Here is a 20,498-nt window from a genome sequence, read left to right on the forward strand (position 1 = left end):
AAGAAAGGCTGAATTTTTACGGTATAATTCACGATATAGATAGTGTTGTAGTTAAGATATTGATAAAAAGGTGTCTTCATTCTCAGCGTTGGCAATGTGAAAAACATTGACTTTTATATGAGAGTACTCCATACCTTCTATAGTACCGACAAAAGTTCCCCTTAAAAACAGAGACCGACCCCATAATTCGAACACAAAACATGACTGCTTCATTCAAAATCCACATTCACGTCAAACATGGAACACAAAAAACAAAAGTCCACTTTGGCTAGACTCACCTATTTCATAAAAAGGCCCTTCATACAAACGAACGCTTGTATACGGGGTGTGCCATTATTTGCGGCGCGTCACCCGGCCCGGATGTTGTTAATAGCGGAAAATGCGGAAAATTGGGCTATTCATTACCGGGACCTCGACCGCAACAGAATCGTGTAAATACGACTACCTGATGTATGTATATGCAACTTTAACGTGTCGATGCAGCGATGCACGGTTTATTTATGGATCTTTTGAAAGACTGCTGTTGGTTTTTGCTAAACTGTTGTATAATATATTGAGTGTAATAAAAATGTATTTTACATGAGTCGATTAGCACAGTCTGAACTAGCTTATAGTTAAATGTTTAGACTTTATACAATAGTAAATTTCTACATTGGCAAAACAATTTTAGCCAAGAGTAGGATAAAAATAGAGTCTTTTTTTCATAGCTTTAATATTAAATAAAACATCTCTCCCCTTTCTTATAATTATATCGTTGTTAGAAAGATGATAGATGTTCCTAATTATCCTGACGGGATCAAACAGCTGCTCAAATATTTCATTAAACCGAAAGTCCCGATTATAAAACATGTACAAAAGTAACTAAATTCCTTATTCATTAATCAAAATAATCCCTAAAACAAGTTACGTCGTAATTAAAGTAATCGGAGCCCACAGCCCTTTGTGATAACTTTCCAACAAATTCTCAAAATGAAATCGTCATTTCGAATCGAGATGGTTTTTTGCTTCTTGAATACAAGATGAAGGGAACGAGAAGACAGGGGAATATTGTATCATCGGTATCCGTAGGCTCTGTACCATCGTATAATTGTAAGATAAAGTTAATTGTTCCTATAATAATACTCCTTTATTAGAATTTTCTTTCGCTACAAAAGTTTCTGTTATCTTTTATCGTGTTCTCCCCTCGACTGAAAGGAAGTTATTGAATCATATTAAGTACTATTCTTCTCTTAATGATTAAAAAAGGTTCGCAGTTTTCAACTAAAAGAGATTGGATCTAAAACTCTCTGCTAGGGTTATAAATCCATCATTCCTAAGCCTCTATGTCGAAGTCTGGTGACTAATTGGATCGGATCAAAGCAGTTGCACTAACCGTTTTTTCGTACCTACTGTCCCGTTACTGCATTTTTTAGTTGGTAAAGTTTCCAGTCGAAGTTTTTTCGGTGATTACTCGCTGAATGCCCGCTTTCATTAATGAATGCTTGTTGTACAACGGCGAATATTACACGGGAACTTCGGGAGGTTGTTGAAAGCAAAAAAGCATTGAAATCTCTGAAATTCATATTTATTGTTGTGCAACTTTATTACGTATTTCAACTATGTGTTATTAAAAATCTTTATGCGCAGTAGACAGTCGAACGAAGGAATTACGTAAACTGCAGCCGAAGGTTCGAAAAAAAACCAAAGTTACTTATAATTAATTTAATAAAAAGAAAATTACAGTTACAATTATAGTGAAACCTATTCGATGCGAGAATATGGAATGACAATTTATTCATATTAATACATTAAAATTAATTTGCTAATTCGGCGATTGATTCCCAAACGGACGTCATCGGGCTGCAGTTCTGCTGTGTCGGCGTTTCCGGCCTTAGATTGTATGTTTGCGGTAAATAAGTATATTCTTGCTGCGTCGTCGGTATTGGTTAGGGATCCGTACTTAACACCTCCATCCGCAGAACAGCAACTATTTTGTCATATTAAGAGAAAATGTTGCTGGGACCTCTTTGTGTTTCTTGGTCACTTCTTCATAAGTATGGATCTGGAGAGTTTGCTGATTTTCTTTGTTTCTTGAACAGAGATTCCAACATTTGTATTTGCGGCTTAGTATGAATATGATGATGGCGGCTGCACATATTACAATGGTATAGAGTGGTATCGTTGTATGATGTATGACAGACGACTGAGTCTCGTTTATTTGTACGGGTTTTTCAAGTATAACTTTATTCTGGATGCTGTGAAGTTCTTCTAGATTTATTGATCTGGATCCAATATGAGCAAAAACAGCTGTCTTGTTGAGATCTTCATAAGGAATCTTTGAGAGTTTTAGTGGTTGACCCTTTATCTCATTTCCGTCATTGACTATGGTGAATTCTGGAGTTTGTATGTAGCAATTCACAGGGATAGTAGCCAGATAACTTCCTTGCAGCGTATTGTAGTCTCTTCTGCCACACGTTAATTGTACTTTGGTAGGTTGTGGTAGGGAAAGTACATAATGCTGGTCGTCCATTTTCTCTATTGCTTCTTTAGATAGTATGATTTTGGTCAATTGGCAGCTGGTCCTTAGGTTTTGTCGGATGATGAGTTCCTGGATACAATCGGGATCTGTCCGGACTTGATGACTTATCTTCTTCTCACAGAGATATATGCTGCTGTACTTCGGGCATTCAGCCTCTATGTACACGAATGATTTCTCGGTTGTTGCTATATAAGGAGTAGGAGGTATAAGGGCTAATTGATTTTCATTAGGGACAATGGATAATTTATATAAATCGTAAATATCATGTAAAACTATAGGGAAATTATAAACTATAACTATTCTTTTCTCAACAAAATATGAACCTGGCTTAATCAGATCATAGTACTCTCGTAACTCTAAATTTATTATTTGATCTTGGTTGTACAAAGATCTTAATTTACTAACCATAGATTTTAAGATTTCAATATCTATCATAGAGTGGTGTGTACTAGATGCATGTATAAACGCTAAAATATTCTCTATTCTAATTATTTCTAACATAATATCTTCTACATTATTAGTTATTATACCTAAGGCTTGGGAAAACTTAATGAACCTTACTAAGTTATAATCTTTAAGGGCATCTCTCTCTAAGAGTAATTGTAAGGATGCGTTAATTTTTTCCTGATTTAATACTAATTGTTCTAGGACAGTGTTGTGTTGAGACATCCATTCTTTACATAAACTAATATGGTTATTGAATTCAGAAACTACCTTATTGTCGTTTTCCTGTAAAGTTCTAATGGCTTCATCGTACCTTACAGCGTCTTGATAATCTAAATTACCAGTAACACTTTTGATTACTGACCCTAAGCTATCTATCAGACCTCTTTTAACCCTTACAGGTTCCAGTGATTTCACGCGATCTAGTACCCTATTCAGTTTATTTGTAAGATAATCTATTTGATATTCAAAGATAGCGTATGTTCCTCTATCAAGTTTAGTCTTAAACGTCCCAAGTTGAATCTGTACAGAGTCTATTTTGTCTTCAATGTCTGTAAGCTGTATAAATTGTATAAAGGAATGGTAATGGGTTGTTAATCTGGTTGGTCCTAGTTTATATGGCAATAATCCTGGTCCATCAGCTAATGTCTCAAGTCTTATGTCCTGAGGATGTGTCGCCGGTATTATCAGTAGTAGCAGACTCCTGTAACAATTGGTTCCCTTTAGGTACTCGCTTTAGACGCGATTTGGCAATAGGGCCGCGTTTTTTGGAGGTATAAATGTGGATTGGTAGATCGGCTAGAACTGTATCCTGCGTGTAGCGTGGCGCGACTTTCTGACGACTAGCTAGGGGATTTTTAATAAAAACTTGTTGCTGTGGTACGTATTCTACTTCAGGCTCACGGGATTTATTCCTATTTTCAATTAGAGCTGTACGATCAGAGAGAGAGGATGCGTTAATTAAATCATATACCCGTTTCATCTGTTCCCTTTGATTCTGCGCGTACTGCTGTAAAATATGCTCAGTAAAGTCAATGTTAATTGGGTCTCTTGGGTCAAAATGTCCATTCAGTAAGTCGAACGGTCTGCACTTAGTAAAGCTATGGATAGAGCTGTTATAAGCTATAATGGCGTATGGTATGAGATTTACTACTGGTTCAGATTTATTTTGTAATTTAAGAATTCTTATATGTTCCAATAGTGTTGAATGAAAACGTTCTATGTTGCCATTATCATTTGGGCTATGGGGTAAAGTTTTATGATGGTCAATTTTATGAATACGCGTGAACTCGGAGAACAATTGGTTCGTAAATTCTGTGCCATTGTCAGTAATAATAATCATGGGCAGTCCATGGTGGGTGCAAAATTTTAAAAGTGCCTGAATTATACTTACTGCCGTACCGTCTCGTAAGTGGTATGCCTGACCGTATTTCGTAAAAACATCAATAAATGTTACATATTTTTCAGAATCAACCGTGAATAGGTCCATGTGAATAATCTCTAATGGTTTTGTAGCTGGTGGTACTATGTTAAAGTATGGCCTGATTGGATTTCTATCATATTTAGCCTGACCGCAGATGGTACATTCGTTAATAAATTTAGCAATCTGTTCTTTCATTTTTGGCCAGTAGTATTTTCGTGAAAGAGCTAGGTAACATTCGTTGATACCACGGTGATTAGTTTTACCATCGTGGTAGTGTTTAATGATATCTTGTTGTCGTAGGTATTCTTTAACATTCTCTAATTCAGTTTTAGTCAATACTAGTTTAAGGGAAGAGCTTTTGAACTTATCCTGTATAATAGGTATTATTGAGTACAAAGCTAAAGGTGGGTTTATCAGTAAGGCCGTCTTAACCTTAGGGTTAACATACTCTTTCACAGCGTTAATGATATCTGATTCTAAATTTAATTCTGAAACCTGAATTGCTGTTCTTATATAGCCCTCAAACGGTTTGACTACTATCGGCTTTCGTTTTATATCTCCAACTACGGTAATGTGAATTTGTCTATGAAACTTGTTAAGAGGCTCATCGGTAATAGGAACTTCTAAAATGGGGTGTTCGTTACTAGTATGTATGGTGTCAGTTGATGATTTTGTCAGGTTAGCTGGTATAACTATTTGATTGGAATCTTCTCTGGGGTGTTCATCGTTAGTATTAAAAATGTCAGTCGAGGAGTTGGCACGTTGGATTGATGGTTGTGAGGTGTTATTTATCATTGAAGCTAACTCTTTGATGCTGTCAATTACTGAGTTAATTTCGTCAGTCTCGTTGTTATGGATCTCTATGCGTGAAAGAGCGTCAGCGTTAGTGTTAAACTTTCCTTTCTTATAAATTACGGTAAAGTCATATTCACTGAGTTTAAGTCGCCATCTTGTCAGTCGTGAGTTCGGTTCTTTTAAGTTCATCATCCATTGCAACGGTCTATGGTCAGTTAATATTTTAAATTTTCTACCAAATAAATATGGTCTGAAATACTTCGTGGCCCACACAATGGCTAACAACTCCTTTTCAATTGTGCTGTAATTTAATTCGCTGTCGTTTAGAGTGCGAGACGCGTAACAAACTGGTTTGTCAGACCCTATGGGTCCCTGAGATAACACTGCTCCAATAGCAACATTTGAGGCGTCTGTTGTAAGGTTAAATTCTCTATTAAAGTCGGGGTACTGAAGAATAGGATCATTAGTAAGCAATGTTTTACATTTATTAAAAGAATCTATATATTCGGGGCTATGAATTACTTTATTACCTTTCTTAAGACAAAGTGTAAGAGGCTTTGTAATACGTGCGAAATCTGGGATGAATTTTCGGTAATAACCGAGAAGGCCTAAAAATTGTTTTATTTCTTTTGGGGAGTTTGGTATAGGATACTTCTGGATGGCAGAAATTTTATCGGGATTGGGCATAATACCGTCCCTACTAATTATATGTCCAAGGTAGGCTGTTTCTAACTTAAGGAATTCCGATTTGTCCATCTGAATTTTGAAGTTAGATTCTCTAAGTCTTTGGAATACTCTTTCCAGGTTTTCCAGGTGTTCCTGGAGCGAGGAGCTGAACACGATGATGTCATCAAGATATACTAGGCAAATGCTATTCTGGAGGCCTCTTAGAACATTGTCCATGACTCTTTGAAAAGTCGATGGGGAATTCTTCAAACCCATGGGCATTCGTAAAAATTCGAAGTGCCCATGCTCTACATTAAAGGCTGTCTTGGGTATGTCCTGTGGGTCCATTTCAACCTGGTAAAACCCACTTGCTAAATCTAGGGTCGTGAAGTACTGGCACCTTCCTAACTTGTCCAGGACGTCAGTAATGTTTGGTATGGGGTATTTGTCGTCTATTGTCTTTTCATTCAATTTACGGAAGTCCACTACGAGACGCCACTTTTGTTTACCAGAAGCATCCATTTTCTTGGGTACAACCCAAATGGGTGAGCTCCAGGCAGAGTCAGAAGGTCTAATTATACCCTGCTGTAACATTTTTGAAATTTGGTCTCTAACTTCTTGTCTATGAACGAAGGGATATCGATAGCTTTTGGTATATACTGGTACCTCGTCTGTTGTACGGATTCTATGTTTAATTTTGTTTGTAAAAGTCAATGGTTCGCCGTCGATATAGAATACATCCGCATAGCGACTACACAATGTTAGGAGATTAGCTTTTTCCTCCTCATTAAGATGATCTGTACGCAATCGGGATAGCACATCGTTTATACGGTTAGAATTATCGGTCTGCGTGCACTTAATGTTGAATATATCTGCACCAGCGGGCTGATCTAAATAAAATATTATGTCATTGGATGTTGGGTTTTCTATTTCTACATAGCCTCGACCATTAACTACGGTAGTAAGACATTGATGTAAAATACAACTGCAAAATATTTGTTCGTCTATTATAACTTCACCATCTGGGGCGTTAATTGGTATTTTAATAATTTTAGAACTTTTAGCGGGTATGATGTCCTCATATAAGTTGACATTACGGGAATTATATAATTTAATATGATTGGTTGCGTTTCGTGTAATTAATTTAAAATCCTTCAAATTTATATTGGCTTCCCATTTGGATAATATATCTAAACCTATTAAGCCATCAAAATAATCGTGAAAACGATATACAAATAGTTTAACTTCATCATTCTCGTTAAATTCTTTAAAGCATGGTAATGTTATAGAATGGTCGCTTCTACTAACACCATGAATGTTCGTCACTTCAAAAGGGTCATAGTTTAGTGGGTAATCGCGGTAAAAATTTTGTACGGCCTCGGGGCTTATAAAGGACTGATTCGCGCCAGTATCTATTAAGAATTTTAAGGGGGGACAAGCAATTTCTATATACGGTAACTGTCTTTGTGTTTGCAAATTTATATCTATCCTTGCTCTTTTGATATCCTGTCTGAGCGAAAATCCTGGCTCTGTCCTGCGTGGCTGGGCCCTGGTTGTGGCTCCATGTCATGTACCACTTGGTTATGATAAGGTGTATCGCTATAAGTCATGTTAGTATTATAGTCATAGTCGTAAGAGTTATTAAAGTCATTAAAGTCTGTATAACAATCATATTCCGGCTCACAGTAATACTCGTCAGAATAATAGGCATTATCGGGTAACGCAAATTCATTTACATTTACTTCGCGTGTTTTAAAATAATTATTAGGTGGCGGGTTACCAGATTGTCGCCAATCATGACCTGACATAGGTAACGCTCTAGGAGTAAAATGTTGAACGCCGCTCATGGGTTTCGCACCAGCATTTTGTGGGGCGTTATTCCTGGGTTGTAGTCTAAACATATTACTCTGGGGGTGATAGTTAGTTGGCTGTGCGCGGAACATTTGCTGTGTTCTTGTAGGAAAACGGTTATGTTGTTGGTTAGGCATATTGAATCTAAAAGCTTGGTTTGGAGGCTGATGAGGGCGCTGTGCCATAGGGGCTGGCCAATTAGGTACGGGAGGTCGCGGGACACTTTGCGTGTTTAACGGTACATTGAAGGGCGTAGCAGACTTGGGTGTACTATGAGATTTTACGGTATCATTACGCTGTTGCAAGTACATAATATTTAATTCCTCCTGCACATATTCAAGAGCCTTTTCTATAGTTTCCGGACGCATACATCGTATACGCGATCCCAAGGGTTCTTTTAAACCACGTACAAAAGCCTGCATAGCTACTTTCCTATAAAGTGTTCGTTTAGCGTCGATAGTTGTCTGTAAGGTCTCATGTAAAGTCACATATGTCATTATTGTACTAAACAAGGTTTGACAATGATCGTAAAATTCCTGAGGGGACTTATTACCTTGTGTAGCTAACGAAAGGTCGTTATATAAAGCTGTTTCGTCTCTCTGGTCTGAAAAATTATTAATAAGAGCTGCTCTAATGCCTGCCCAAGTCTCTGGGATACCGTTCGCATTAATAGTGGATGCGGCGGAACCCGTGATTTTATTTAAAATACCATTTAATAAACATAGATTGCCTAACTCGCTGCCTGGCTCGGCGCTAGCGTATTGAGTTACAATTCGATCACAAATATTAATAAATCTCGTCAATACATTATGATTACCGTCGAACTCTGGAACAAGGCGAAGTGCCTTATAGATTACGTCCGGGTCGTACGGCATTTTTAATTGAAATAAACTACTCAAATTAAAATCTAATTCACTATCTAACTCTCTATAACTATCTACTATATGCCGGCGAGCCTGACGCGATGCAGGATCCCGGGAATGAAATTTTCCGGGGCGGAAAATCTTGGAAATTATTAGGATAAGACAGGAAGCAACACGAGAAAGATTCAAGTGTACTTACATATAATAAATCATCTCTGGTTCTTCTCCGTGAATCGAAGTCTGGATTCTCCACTCGGCGCTGCAGCTTCGTAGATTCTGGATTCTCGTACCGTGGCTTGAAAGCCGCCCGGGCGACACGCGAACGCGAATTATCGATATAAGATGCTTCTAACCGCTCGCGAACCGGCCCGCGAGAATCCTACCGACTGCGCCAATTACGTAAACTGCAGCCGAAGGTTCGAAAAAAAACCAAAGTTACTTATAATTAATTTAATAAAAAGAAAATTACAGTTACAATTATAGTGAAACCTATTCGATGCGAGAATATGGAATGACAATTTATTCATATTAATACATTAAAATTAATTTGCTAATTCGGCGATTGATTCCCAAACGGACGTCATCGGGCTGCAGTTCTGCTGTGTCGGCGTTTCCGGCCTTAGATTGTATGTTTGCGGTAAATAAGTATATTCTTGCTGCGTCGTCGGTATTGGTTAGGGATCCGTACTTAACAAAGGCTTAACTTTTCTTTGTTTACAAACAATGCAGAACTACTCCGAACTAACATCAATCTTCGTCGGGCGACTCATCGGCTGCAGAAAAAAAATCAAAAAGCTAACCGGTCGTCGACCGCGCAGAATACAGATGCCTTTTTAAGATTCCCGCCGAAAAGACTCGCTATTATCGACTTATCCGGAAGGGAGGGGTAAATAGTCGCAATAGTGGAGGTGCTGACGTCATCGCATGTTTGGAGTGCCATTTGAGTGTTGAATTTGTAAATATTGGTCCGTTTTTGAGGGACGATAGTGAAACGATTCTCTTAAATAGAGTCATTTGTATTGTAACGCTGGGAGGGTTGAGTTACATACTTGTAAGTGTGGCGTTTATTGACCACTTTGTGAGTGGAGTACGTGCGGGTTACCGATTGCTTTGTCAGCGCACTGTGAGCAGAATACAAATTTGGTCTTCTCTGTTATGTGTGGTCCGACTAGTCAAGTGTTAAGGTTTAATGCCACTCTTTTACAATTATTATGCTTTACAATTTGCTTTGAATTATGGGAAGCATCTATATTTATTTTCAATAGCTGCAATTCATTTTAAAATTTAACAGTAATTTAGTATTACCTACTTATTATTAACATACTTTACGTTATTACGTTTACTTTGTTTAGTAAAGTCGCAGTGAATCCTTAAGATAAGATCTTCTAGAAACAATATCCACGCAATTCTCTTCATAAACAAAAATATTTTCTACAGAAAATTCTCTCCAAATACCCAGTTTACGCTCTATTATATTAATCAGCGATAACAAAAACAAATATGCAGCTTAACACAGAAGCGAGCATTAATCATGTCAGCGCCATCTATCGCCGCTTGATGGAGGAAACTCCCAAGATACATCAAAAATTTCATTCGTCTTACTCTCTAACACATTTTTCACTTACATACCGTATATAAAAGACTGTAGAGTATAACGTATACTTTTAGCGGTGGAAAGTATGTAGAAAATGCATACAAGCTGCTTTGTTTTTTAAGTAAGTATGGTGAGTGGCTTTCAGTTATTCTTGAAGTGGTGACTCATGTCACTTCTGTTTTCTATTTACGTATGTTCAAAAAGTCTTCTTTTGGTTTACAGCCAGTATTTATTAAAAAAAATAGCTTATTAAATACAATAAAATTAACCAAGGTCATAAAGCTTATTTTAGTTCTAGTTTTCATATTATCAGAGGATAAAATCTTTGCCGACTCTTTTTAACGATTTACGCAACTGAATACTATAAAGAACCTAGTTTTGAAGTTTGTGTTAATCAAGCTTTAATAAAAACTAAAACATTATATGCTATTTCTTGCTTTCGCTTTAAAAACAAGAGACGAATCATCGTGAATTTTATCTCCAAACTATAGCAGAATTCGTCATAGTGAATTTCAAAGGCGGTAAAATTTCCAATGTCATTTACAAGATAATGTGTTTGCGTTTATCTAGTAACATGTCTAGAACGGTTACCGACGGCTATTTTATTGCTCCGTACATAAACACTACCTGTTGGGTAAAAGATCGTAAAACTGAATAAGTAACGTAATGTTCCTACTTGTGGTTTATGACCACCATAACCAATTTACCTTGTTCGAGTGTTCTTAGTTATACGGTACTTAGCACTACTGTGTTATATCGTTTTAGTGTTCCATAGATACTTATCCTATCAACAAATTGTTCTGCTGGGGTGCTAATGAACGGAGAAAGCGAGGAAATATCATTCATTTTCTCATTAGAATGGACCAGTAGCACGATGAGCTACCACTATCGACTACCGACAACCTGCTAGCTATAGATAAATTTTATATGAAAATCTGATCAGCCCCTCTAGCGGGCGCCGTTAAAACTAATTTTAAATGTCAAACTCTCGATAGTACTAAGTTTAAAGAATTGCGCTCTTAAAAAGATATAAAGAAAAACAGTTCCAATGTACCCATGTTTTCAAGTTGAAGAAACAGGCTGAATGTCATTGACTGTATTAAGAAGCCTTTAACGTCCAAGAGAGTAATCAATAATACGAGTATTTCAAATGTCGTACGAGACCGTGTATTATGTTGATTTTTAGAATTACTGTGTCCAATACGTCTACAAAGAAATTAAATCTTCTTCACAAAGGTCGTCGACCCCTGCTCGTTCGATGGCAATTTACTATAGCTATTCCTGTTTGTATAGTCCCATTTTTCTTTTTAATGGACTGTCCAAACAGCAGAAAAACCTCAAACAAATAGTGATTATTCGTCTTATTTTTGTATGTAGGTCAAACCGTAATTTATTTCATTTTTTTCTCTTGTCGTTTGCATTAATACGGAGGGCGACATCTGGGAATAATGGCATCTCCAAGTCGTATATTATTATCATTTTATTGAATTTATCAGACCACAAAATACTCTTGTGAAAAATAGACTCGTTTTTTAGATAATTGGGAATTTTTATCAACTGCCTTCAATTGAATATGTGTTATTCTGATTCTGCGTTATTTAAGATAATAACCCTTTTATTATACTCAATCAGAGGTGAACTTTGTCGAAGTGCAAGTCACATGCTGAGACATCTAACTCAGTATTTATATTTAATGAAATGAATAATTTAGAGCAATGAAATAAAATGTTTAGAATTTTATTCAGTTGACCATTTTTCCTCGAAGCAAAGTAAGTACTTCTGACCGCTGCCGGAAAAGGTCATTTTGCAGAACGCAATTAAACTTTAACTTCATTAATGAAAACACCTTATTTTCTTTCGTTCAAATAATAGGACAGCCATATTGTTCGCGGCCAAGTCAGGCCCCCCTATTGTGTCTCAAACAATAAAAGGCGTATTTCACTGTTCGGGGCAATTGTGGAGGGTCGCGTCACAGTTTTTTTTCTTTTAATTGGAGCACGTCACAAAATATTAAGTGCCTGTAGGCCGGGCCCTGACAACAGCGACAGAAACGTTTCAGTATCGACCTAGATTACACTAACAAAATTTGAGGTTTGAAACTGGCCTGACCACAGACACGGCAGTCCTTTGTAATTTTTTCCGTCCGTAAATCAGTGTTTCTGCATAAATCCACGTATTTTTTCGTCTATGACACTGTGATTCGGTTACTGTGACAAAGGGATATTCACTTTTTTGAAACAGTCAACTGAGCTGAATAGAGAAAGCACTTGATCCTCTTTTTGCTACAAACGCATACCTTCGTCATGTGGATAGCTTGAATGTTTGCAATGTTTCTCAAAGTCTGCGGCTTGTTTAAATACGTAGATTATGTAGGGGCTTTTAAACTTTTTGTTATTTATTTTTAATTAACACTAACTATGAGAGTAGCTTATAAAATTACTATAGCCATTTTGTCAGACATTAGAAGAAAATAAAGATTTTACTTCAATAATAAAGTTTTTTTCACCGTAAGAAATCCAATGCACTTTAGCCACATACACACAAACACCCTTAACACTGTCTCCATGGCCCCATCCCATTACATTTTATAGCAAACCATTGTAAGACGAAAGACGAATAAGACTTTAGTTTTTCCATTATTTTTATTACATTTCACCGTGTCTCAGTAATCACTTGAGACGACAATTAGAATCAGGGTTAACGTTCAACTAGAGTCATTAAACGTTTAGATAGCGGAAACTAATTCCCATTTAATAGGCAGGTAGGCTGGTCGCTTTATAAAGGAATATTTAGTCGCTTAGGGGCTCTCGGAGCCTACAATTGAACTAAATTAGAGGTATTTTAATACACTTTTGAGGTGTTTTAGATAGTAGAAACACGATAAAGAAGTAAGTAGTTCTCTATTACAGCTATTAGACTGCAAAGATACGACGCTGGGAACATAATTTCGTCAAAAATATCACTATTAGAAAGACCTTTAAGATACCTTGTTACCTGACAGGTTTAGGAATTTTGATTGTCGTTACCTATGTAACATAATTTGTTATACTTAGAAAATCAATATACTACCTTATATATAAATCTTTATAGACAACTTACACGAGCATTTTAATCTATAGCCATACAGCTTCAACTCTTACCAAACAGCCTTTTACACATAAAAGCGTAAGCCGTCTTATTCCGACATCAATCGCCAAACCCATTTATACGAATCGTTAACATCGCAAACTTTCTTCCGATATTTATATTTGTACTTCAACTTATTTACATACATATGAAAATAAATGACAAAGTTGTTTGGGGTTATTTTTCGTAGGCAGGTGCAACCGCAGATGGTTTGTTTGCTCAAATAACATACAGAATGTAAAACCAGACGTTCAAGACGCTATGAATTCAAATATACCTACATTTTGCTGTCATATTTTACGTTGAGTAAGTACTGTTTCTGTTGTAGAGTTGTTCATAGAGAAATAATAAGCGTAGAATATTGTGAATTGTGGCTCATATTTATGTAAATGTGTGGTAGAAATAGCTCGAGTACAATTGCAAATGAACAGTATTTTATTTGTTTAATTTCTACGTAGTTCTTTATAAAGCTTGTAAACTTAACGAAGGTATGAATCACATCAAAATGTCAGTAGTGAGTATAGACAAAAAAAATGTAAGTACTTAAATAAATTACAAGGCTCCATGTCAGCTTATCAATTAAATTTATCAGTAGCTTTGTCTCTATTCTATAAAAAGGCATTTATGACTTGCGTGGGACGATACTAATCTACTTCTGTACATCAGACAAAGAGGAAATTATTAATAAAATTAATCAAGACTTAAAAAGCTGTCCGGTTTTGTGCCGGAAGCCATAATGATCTAATTCGCTACACGATTTCAAAAATAAAGACAATGTATTATAATAAAATATATGTTTTTAAATACAAATAATACGGAACATTTCTGATTTCGAATTTTTCAGCAACGTAATTTATCTAAAAGCCGTAAAACTAGACGGTTGGAGGCAGACACGTCCGTCTCCGTATAAGTACCCTGGCGAAATGCCAAGGGTGAGAGGGGTATGGCCTTCAGGTCATCGCTGTAAGCACCCATCAGATAGTTAATAGAATATCTACCTTAGTAGCTGCCAATAACGCCCAATTTCCTTTGACACTGTGTTACTTTTAAAACATTTCGAATAACCCAACTCACCTCAGGCTATCGGCACATCTGGATTAAAATGGGGGTCCGGATTAGGCTTTATTACAATGGATTTAGGGTTGAGATTTCATTGTGCCGTACCTGATATTGCATCAAGCTGTGAGTGCGTTGTCTTCTCGTTTTTGGCGGCTTTATAGGTAGATAGTTCGCATCAATTTTAGCACTCTTCTTCCCTATTGCGGTATTTCGTTTATAATAAACAGTGATTCTTCGTTTGAGGAAGGTCTTTTTGTTTTATTTTATGCAAACAGAAGCGGGATGCTAATAAAGTACTTGAGTATTTGTTTAGGACATTTTATTGTTTTGCCATACAATATAACGGTAAACATGTGTGATCCATATATTATTTAGGAGTAAACGCAGAGTTAAGTTCGGTTGAGTATACAATCATTTTAGTATTGGCGGATAAATGTGTTGGAATAATAATTTTATGTGGAAATCTGAATTCGGGAATGGAATTCAACGTAAAAGGTACTCCGTAACATTCCATTTTTGGCTACAATCTGATGCAGGTGTGATGTTACTGAAAGCTGACGTACTAGTCTGAATTTTAAGAGGATTTCTCTTTTATGGGAATATGGCAGTCAGAATATTCAGAGTAGCTATTAGTTGCACATATCATTTTTATTTTAACAATGTTAAAATACATTTTGTTATATTTTCGTTACATGGAATTCGATCGGAACAATAGCGTGTAGTGTATTTAGTAAACGAGGTTACTAGTATTGTTCAAAGAGAGGTTGATATTATTTTTTTATACGAAACAAACTTTTGGATGATGCATCGAACTAATTGTAACGGACTTTTGGAGCTTCATACATGAATATAATTACGTAAAGCTGTTGTTAAAGCACATTCTTCAACATATTTTAATTAAACTATGATACAAAGCCTTATTAAATAGCCCAGTGACCCTAGGTTCTAATATAAAGTATAAACGAACTCCTAACGAGTGCAGGACTCACACAACTGGGTCTCGTTTAAACTAGGATAGTTAAAAGTCTTTAGTAATTTCGCACCAGTAAAACCTTTGAGAAGCTAAACTCTTTGTAGAAGCGAGTAATTAGAGTGGAGGACTTTCCTTCAACCGGACACCCTCGATTTGAAGGCAAGGGGTCGCTGACCGCACGGTACAAGAACATTTTATTGTAGTTGTATTTTGTAAAGAGTTTAAGATGAACCTTAATTTTTTAGTTTGTTTTGTAAGAACATAAGTCTAATTATCTCCGCCACCGTTGGACACGAGTGTCCTTGCCAAATGAGAGTTGGTTTAGGTTTATTTTACCACGATTTGCGTTGACAAAGAACGGGTTGTTAACTTACTTATACGTAAAGTTAATACTGCGTTATTCTGTAACAACAGTTTGCATTCTTCTGTTTTTATGATAACATCACCGATCGTTAATAAATTACCCAAAACCTATCAAGTTTATTTATATTCAGTCTTAATTTCTGATGAACTAGGGCATTATTTCTATGTATTTCAATATACAAAATTGCTCTACAACATAATGGCGAAGATCGTCTATTCTAGATTTAACTACGTCGGCAGGTAAATATGCAAATCGTTATGAGACTACAGAGTCTACGTATTCTGTACTTTAGTTTCGGCACAAGTGATAAAATGAAATGGAAAATCATCACATTCAATGCAGAGAGGTCTGTTTAATATTGCTGACTTCATGAATTCTACATGCAATAGGTTCACACAGTCGCCCACCGGCGTTACTTTAAACGACTTTTCAATATTAAAATGTTTTACCTCCAGCACTGATCTTCATTGAATCTAAATTGTTATTAGAGGTAGAACGAAAACAATTTAGCTAAAACACTTACGTGTTGCGTCCTAACCAAATAACGTTAAATGAAAGCTTATGTAAAAACATACAATGTTTCGCTCGCGGCGCCACCTGCACGGTCATCATTTTCTCATTTTATTCTGTAAAATCGGGCTTATTTCGTCCAGGCCATTCCACTTTATTGATATAGAATATTGGAAACACAGCGACACATTTGAATTCTGAATGTATTTTGTGAGAAATAAATTTGGACTTTGTACTGTTGTATTTACGGTTTGAATTCGGATGATTTGGATGAGGTTGTTGGTTGGAAGGGCGCGAGTAGCAGACGTCGATTTGTGAGGCTGGTCTGGTAGTTGGATCTGTGCCAACGGTTAGACGTGGTGCACTCGAGGCTCACGGCCGGTGCATCGCCCGCAACGTTTTATCTATTCAGAATTGAAAGCGCTGATAATAAAATTGTCTGGACACGTTTACAACGCCTTTAGACCTTTATACGTGAAACTAATAGTTTCCTTAACGCTGTTAGGCTCCCTATATTTACTAAACGGCTTAAAATCTGTACATAAACTCGGGCTTATCTCTACTACTCTTACAAATATTGAAGTTAGTAAGCCCGTCCGTCACAACACATCAGACTCAGAAAAAAATTACTACAATAATTACATAAACTACTTTAATTTCCGTAGTATAATTATTTTGTGGTCACCCTGTATTGGTGGCCACTCCAGGGTATTGTGTTTCGTATATTATTGTAATAAAAATGGGTGGCATACGTAAGATTATGATGAATAAATTACATATTCAACGTAATTTGAATACGTAATAGGAGCGCACGGCAGCTGCTGGGCCAAGTTCGTAATAATTACTTATTACATTACTTTTTGCAATCGAATATAAATATTTCTACATTCGAATAAATTTCTTTAAACCACTTGTTTTAAAGAGTCATAATCAAAATCAAAACTTTTATTAATTTAGGTCAAATGCTCACAATTATGATAGTCAATGATACAGAAAGTGAATTTACCGCAAGTTCCGAAGGTAGGGCCAATGAGAAGAGCTGGCGAGAAACTCCTGGCCACTCTTTTTAATCGTCAAATTGTTTTAACAATGTTTCCAATTAATATTTAAAATAAAGATTTTTCGAAGGATATAATGTAAAAGGAAACAATCAATGTGTATCGAATCAATTTGCAGTGGAGTCGGGGCCCGCTGGACACTGGGCACTGGGCAGCAGCGGGTCGCGATAAACGGATTATGTCAGCCGCTGTCACTCACCCCTGACCCGCTGAGACAAAATAGATTAGATAGAAAAACTTTGTTCTGTTTACAATTATGTGCTTCAAATGTTTTTGATATGTTATCGTGAGTTCATACGTTTTACAATAATTAAATTGCATGTTAAGTTAGTTAGTTTATCAGTTTGATAAAAGAATTACCACATTTTTATGTCAGGGTGAATATATCATTCAAAGGTGTTAAAAAGTTAATATGAAGGTTTTGCATTTAAGCATCTAGAACGTTTTTATACGAGTGATATGCTTCGAATCCCTAAATCAAGTCACGTCACTAACAATACGTTCTGCTTCCATTCCATTCTATTTACTCCAGAATAAAACATCAAATAACTAAACTCTATATTTTATAGAAATTCTTGCAATAAATAAAGCTACAATATTCTTTGGACTCACAAATGTATTTTCTAGAATATTTGAGAACTTGATATATGCTCTGGCTGGCGCGATGCATAAAACTAAAGTGTATTGTATTATGGTAAGTAGTCGTGAAGGTGTTAAGAAGAATAAACGGGGATCAGTAGAACGTCTAAAGATTCTCAAGAAGAATGGCTGTCAAGTGAATGCAGACCGGAGTGCATTCTTTCAATCTTTGTAATTTAATTTACGAAATGGAAATACTAGGAGATGGGATATTCTACAAGACTTCCCCGAGTATTTATCAAGATTTCCGTTATAAAAGAATTGTTAGAATGAAATACAATGTCGGGATTTTTACTTGGAAACTAGTCGGATGTAGCTTGTTGTTTTATTTTTGTTACTCTTTTCTAAGCGTGTCTGTTATAATTGAAAATACTGAGCACACACTACACGAGTACTAAACATTATTTATTTGTTTGTTTGATTAAAAGTTGTTCTACTGTGAATTCTTTTGTAGATAATAACGTAGTAGTTAGTTAAACATAGCAGGCCATTATGAGAACTATCCACTTTATGAACATTAATATTTGTCGAAAAAATTCAAGGAGAAAAAAATAATGCACTTTCTTTTCCCCTTTAGTTTTTTCGACGAATTTTGCGTTTATGCAAATACAAGTTGCTCAGGTTTAACCAAGAGCATTGTGGTATAAAACTTACTACCATCTCACGTAGTTAGTAAATATCTTAAACACGCACATTTACTTGAAACCTCAAGAACACTTAAAAAAGGAGGCAAGTCGTTTAATCCCCACAGTGCCGAGTATGGGCGAGACAAAAGAAAACAAAAACCTGTGAAATACATTACCGGCTGGTCCTAAGTTCAGTTCGTAGGCCGCAATAATGCTGCACCCATTTGTCAGGATAAACACTGAGGAAAGAAAAACTGGCTTCGTTACCCACAAATATTTTGCCAAACTTGTTTGTTTCTTGCGAGTGTTCTCGAGGAATTTAATTTTCTAGTGTGGCTTTATTTGGACGGTATTTTGTTCTGCTAATTTATGTGTGGACACGATGTGTTGACCACATCTTTATGTTCTTAAGTAGGGTAAAAAACTGAGATTAATGTCGGCTTATGGGTCGGCATTCATTTATGATACAAAGAATAAAAATATAAAACGTATCAGAGATGGTTGTTGTTATAATTTTCTATAGAAAACAGATTCTATTGAGAGTTATTTTTAGAACCAAACAATAACAAACACACGTTTACAAATTATAAGTATCCTGTCAGGTCTCACGCCCACAACGCCTATCGCACGTATTGTACGTTATAAACCCTAATCCTTTTATCTAAGCTAGAGTATTCACAAAAAAGAAAATGTCTGCATAATAATATTAATGCAAAAGCGCGCCGCAAAATGCCCTTTTTGCGTCTATTGCATATGAGTTTAAAATAAAATGGCACGGACTTTTAAATTTCGCGTTATTGCTGTAAAAGGAGGACTAAAGCTTGGAGTTTTTTAGCAAAACTGACACCGGCACTCGGGCTAAATTACACCGCAGTGTGGGGCAAAGTTAGCCTGCCGGTGAAATACCTACGAGCGTTTAGGTCACACCTTTGAATTCTAGTTTGTGAATAGGTGTTGTGTTACTCAAAGGGTTACTCGTATTGTACTTGAAGTATCGTGTTTTGAGAGCCTCGTGTTGAGTGTGGAACTTATTTTCAGATTGACGTAATTAAGGGTCGTAGGAAGTGCTTGAAGATTAAAGTAAATAACTTCTGCTAATGTTTCCTGTCAAATTTGGGACACGTGTAGGTGAAATTTCATTGGAATGCTTGATTAGTTATATTAATGTTATCCCTTGCAAATTTAGTAATGTTAATAAAATTTGTATCTTATTTACAATTTTTCCGGTAGTCAAACTTCTTATTTCATATTCTCCATCAGTCAGCTGAGATAACAACAAAAATCAAATGTCCTTCGAACACTTTGATGGGACTCTGTAATGTATTCATATGGAAATGATACTGGAATTTTCCAGAGAAATTTTCCACCATGGCATGGTTTTACCGCCTAATACCGGTTGCCTAGCAACGAAACGAACTTTTTGCTTGATTACATAACCGGGATGTGCACGAAAATCACGTTAATTAAGAAGGAAGAAAGGAGATATTGTTTTAATTAGTATGGAGGTAGTTCTACTGTTTTTGATGGTTATAGTGAGTGGGTGTAGTCAACTATAGTGGAGTGTAGGTTAATTCGTATCAAGTGCTTTTAAGAAAAATATTTACATGTGTGATTTGAAATTAATCTTAAACTTTACTTACCACCATAAATTACACTAAGTAGGTAATAATAATATGTTTTTTGCAAAAATGTAGTATCAGATATGCAAGAATCCAATGTGAAAATTTGTTATCCTATTCAAAAGTAAGATTTTATTTGCATCTATCTAAATCATATTTACTACCCAGAATTTAAAGAAAAGTGTTTGAAATTCATTTCTAAAAGCCTTCTAGTAAACAACTACACAATTATTTGGTTCGCGCGCTTTATAAGAATATGTATATCACAGTCTTATAATAAACATGTCGTATTTGCATTACGTACGTGGTTTTATTATTAATCTTTAAAATATCGCACTCATATATCAGAAGTGTACGCGTTTTTTACTCA

The 20,498-nt window shown here is 36.0% G+C and overlaps 1 protein-coding gene across 6 annotated transcripts in view; it reads left to right on the forward strand.

Moving 5' to 3' along the window:
- The window catches only part of Sema1a (semaphorin 1a), a 364,324-nt gene that overhangs the window by 165,688 nt on the left and 178,138 nt on the right, over positions 1–20,498 (forward strand). The gene's annotated exons all lie outside the window — the stretch shown is intronic.

This window comes from Anticarsia gemmatalis, chromosome 17, assembly GCF_050436995.1.
Source record: "Anticarsia gemmatalis isolate Benzon Research Colony breed Stoneville strain chromosome 17, ilAntGemm2 primary, whole genome shotgun sequence".
Lineage (NCBI taxonomy): Eukaryota > Metazoa > Arthropoda > Insecta > Lepidoptera > Erebidae > Anticarsia > Anticarsia gemmatalis.